Genomic DNA, 4,512 nt, shown 5'->3' with positions numbered 1-4,512 from the left:
GAAAAAAAAAAAAAACTATTATAAGTCTAGGATTGCCCGTATATAGAAAGCCCTCGAATTACGACGAGTTTCCGTCGTAATTCGAGGGCTGTCTATATACAGGCAATCCCGACGTACGAATTTTTTTTTCTTTAATAAAAAGAAAATAATTTATTATTATTTCAATTTCTTTTAATAAATAATGAAGAATTACTTATTATATATATATTTTTTTTCATGAAAAGAAACCTTATTCTCTAACATTTGAAAAATTTAAAAATAACCAGATTTAGGCACCAAAAAAAAGCCGGCATTTAATTTTATAGATGTATTTATTTATAGAAACAAATTAAATAATTTTAATATTAAATAATAATTACAAGACTAATAATAGCTCGAGGCTAATATAATTCTTAAAATACACATTAAGCTTATTCGTCAGGAAAAAAAAAAAAAAAAAAGTCACTTTCTTCGGTTGTAGACCCGTACTTCTGATCTCGTTTGAAGGAAATACAAACCGTATACAAGGAATGTTTCAGAACATCCTCAAATTCCAACAGAATCTACGAGAAAATCTGTAATTACACAAAATAAAGATTGACTTTCCCATTCGAGTCAAACAAGCGAGAGGGCAAAAAACTTTAAAATCATCAAAACATAACTGTGTAAACGTGAACTAGTTCGTGCAGGCGTCAATTTTTTTTTTTTTTTTTTTTTATATATATATAAATTAGTTAGGTCAAGTCACATGTCAGACGAAAAAAAATTACACAAGGGACACAATTTATTATAACATATTAGAGAGCGTGGGTTGCTGTGGCGCCGTGGCTTAGTTGGTTAAAGCGCCTGTCTAGTAAACAGGAGATCGTGGGTTCGAATCCCACCGGTGCCTATTAGAGCTTTTATTTTTCTACTTTCTTTTTAGTTGTTTTCTATTTTTACTCTATAAAAAATAATTGATGGTTAATAACAACTTGCAAATTAACAACTATTTAATTTACGTTTTGAAAATTTAAAATTAATACAAAAAATATATTTTAAGCTTTCTCAATAGAAAAAATAAAAATAAATAAAATCAATTAAATATTTGAAATTTTACTTATTTTTCTTTCATAAAACTTAATCATAAATACATTTTTTTTATTAGTATACATTTATAAATAAATATATATTTTCCCAAATATTAAACGAAAATTTATTTAAAATATATATTTTTTAAAATATTTTATGATTTAATAAGGTTATTAAACGTACCGAACCATGAATTTTTGTAGAATTTTTCTAAAATGAATCAGAATTTCTAAAAATAAAATAAATGGGAAAATTTCTTATTGAAGTATGAACCATTTCTAAACCTTTACAACAAAATATTTTACATTATTTCTAACAATAATACTTTAAAATATTCAAAATAAATTGTATCCATTAGTTTAATTATAATTATATAATTTATAATTTAAAACAGATGAATTAGTGTTTATTTTCTGTTGTTTTTTTATTTAATATATTTATTATGTAAATTTTTAAAACAATAAAAATGTATTTTTCAAATTTTTTAACAACAGATGGAGCGGCAATCGATAAGTCGAAGAAATATTTTAAGTGATATTTAGTATTTGATTTTTAACCATATTTTATCTATAAATTAACGAAATGATATCTTTACGTAGAACGTTTGTTTATATAAATGTGATTTTTCTAAAATTTATTTTTAAATTGCCTATAAAATTTATAAACGGGAATTACCAATATGTCATATCTAGAAAAATGTCGACATAGTGTATTTTCTTATCCTTCGTTACAGAAAAATATTTTTTTCGGAAAATTACGCATAGAAAAATATATTTACAAGTAAAAATTCTTATCTTATAAAAATTGCAAAATTTTTCTACTAAATTTTGATAAAATTGTTAAAGATAAACGTTTTTAAAGGTTACCGTTTTTATAGGGATTTTTTATAAAATCCCTGTAACTTAATTGCATTTAATTAATGTTAACGAATAAAAAACTTAGTTTTTAATATAGAATCTTCAAGACTTTTATATAGAATCTTTTTATTGCTATTTTTTAAACGGAATTTTCTGAAAATATTTTAAATAAATCAAACTTTAACAGAGATTTGGAGTAATAAAATATGTTGATAAAGATTACGTTTAATTAATTACGAATGGCTAATAACGGCACTCCCCCGACAACGATTACTGTTAAGCAGCAGTGGAGAATAACCTGCCAAAAACGGCCACCTCAAAACAATGGCCATTTCTACGTTTTCATCAGTGGCCGTTGTACAGAGGCTCGATTGTATATTCAGACAATAGCAAAAGTGTTATGCTTTCAGTTATATAATGTGATGACTTCAGAGTAATATCGATTTGAAATATTCTACAAGAGTATTACAGTCTGGCATTATTTTTATTGCGAGAGAAATTACATTATAAAATAACATTATTTCTAGTCACACTTTATTTCAAGCGAAGAATATTATTTACTTGAATATTCATAGAGCATATTTCATTGATAAAGTAATTAAACTTTACTATATTTTCAGCTATTAAATGAATTAAATTGTTTTAATTCCATAATTATAATGAACTGTAATGTAGTAAACATGTTTTAAAATAATGAGAATTCCATGATTGTTCCATATAAACCAAATATTTATTTGTAGTCCACATAAAGTATTAGAAAGAAAAGTATTTTTTAAATATTTGTTTAATTACTATTAATTATTCTGAGCATTATTGTAGAACAGATTTGCACATAAGCTGAAAAAGTCGAATTTAATGCCTCGCGTTGAGTCTATAGCTTAGGGCCTCACATTTTTACATTTATCATTATTTCATTAGGAAAACAGCCTGTTATGAGTTATAGCTTAGGGTCACAACAAGACAGTCCGGCCCTGACTGCAGTCCCATACAAAATTACAGTATTTGAGATTGTGAGAGGCTATAATATAGCTTCCACTATAGAATCCGTCTGAAGGAGCAAAATTTTTATGGTTCGCCGTACATAGGGTTTTGAAAATATAAGTTAAATATAACTTATATTTAACCAAAATAAAGTATTTTATTTCAATTTATCTTTAATCTGCGTTATACACAGTTAAATCTCTGAATAATGGCCACTGAGGGAAAAATAATACTCGGTGTTAAGGAGGTTCAACTGTATATTATTCTTGCATTGCAAACAACTATAGATATCGAACATTTTTAATATTTTTAAAATCATTTTCTTACGCAATATTTTAACCGTTTACGAAATCGAAAGTTACCCTATTTAGGCCCATGCATCGAATTAAAGAAATATTCGATCATATTTCTTTAATTCGATGCATGGGCCACTATATTATACTTGTATTTTATAATATAGTGAAAAATATAAGACCCAAAATAAATTTAAAACGATTAAACGATATTTTAAAGTTAAAATTATAAGCAAATCTTATATTCTTAATAAACTATATCAGTGCAAAATTTTTAAAATATCCAATAAATTGAATGTATAATAAACAATTCGTAGAGTATTAATATTCATAAATTAAATGATTAATTGTAATATAAGCACAAATTAGGCCAAGATCTTTAAATGCTAGAGGCATAAAAATGAATATTAAAAATAATAAGGGAGAGCCAAATTCAGGTTTTTACACATTCTTAATTATCATTAATAAATAATTATACTGTATTTATATTTTGCATAAAACATTTTTTAATTATTTAAATACAGTCAAACCTTTGAACAACGGCAACTGACGGGAGCATTAAAAAAATGACCACTGTTTGGAAGTTATTTTTATGCATTTTTCTTCAGAAAGAAAACAAAATGCTCGAAAAAAATGACCAGTATTTTCAGGTGGACGTTATTGCGGGTTCGACTGTAATTAATATGTATAATTTTTATAATAAATATTTATTAAAATTTTATTTTATGTCAAATTTCCGCTCTATTAATAAGAAATTTTGCGTAATAAAACGATAAAAATATTTAAATATTTAATTTATTTATAGTTTCTAAATCCAATATAGATATCTTCTCTATTCTTATAGAGTTTCTCTTTCGCGTATTTTATTTTTATTTTTCCTAAAAGAGTGTGTAAATTGTTTGACGTTATTTTTATATGTAAATAGGTCGGGTGACTCAATTCTTTGGCAAGAAGCCTTTACTAGAATCCAAGTATATAAATTATAATAATATAAAGGAATATTATTAAAAAGGAATTAATTTCGAATTTGTAGTTCATGGGCTAAGTTGATATAATTTAAACTTTGACCCCTGATAATAATTAAATTTTTAATTATTTTAACATAAAATAAATACAAGAAGCTTGACCTAAATTATTTTCAGATGATACACTTACCCTTTTATAAATTTACAGAATTTATATATTTAAAACTGTTAAAAATAAATGCAATATATTATTAATTACAATTTTAAATATTTTATATGAAAGAATATTAAAAATATAAATTTATTTTATGTAATTGAATATCCATTTTTGTAAATTATGTTAAAAAATAAACATTTATTTATGAT

At 24.3% G+C, this 4,512-nt stretch overlaps 1 non-coding gene across 1 annotated transcript; it reads left to right on the top strand.

The window, feature by feature from the left end:
* Nucleotides 1-797: 797 nt before the first annotated feature.
* On the top strand, nt 798-871 carry Trnat-agu. Its single transcript has one exon. It is a non-coding gene; the product is annotated as a tRNA-Thr (tRNA).
* The last annotated feature ends 3,641 nt before the right edge of the window (nt 872-4,512 follow it).

Source organism: Centruroides sculpturatus, unplaced genomic scaffold, assembly GCF_000671375.1.
Source record: "Centruroides sculpturatus isolate CEXI.00-Female unplaced genomic scaffold, Cexi_2.0 scaffold5, whole genome shotgun sequence".
Taxonomy (NCBI): Eukaryota; Metazoa; Arthropoda; class Arachnida; order Scorpiones; family Buthidae; genus Centruroides; species Centruroides sculpturatus.
The sequence above is the reverse complement of the archived record's forward strand: the minus strand, read 5'-3'. Positions and strand labels throughout refer to the sequence as shown.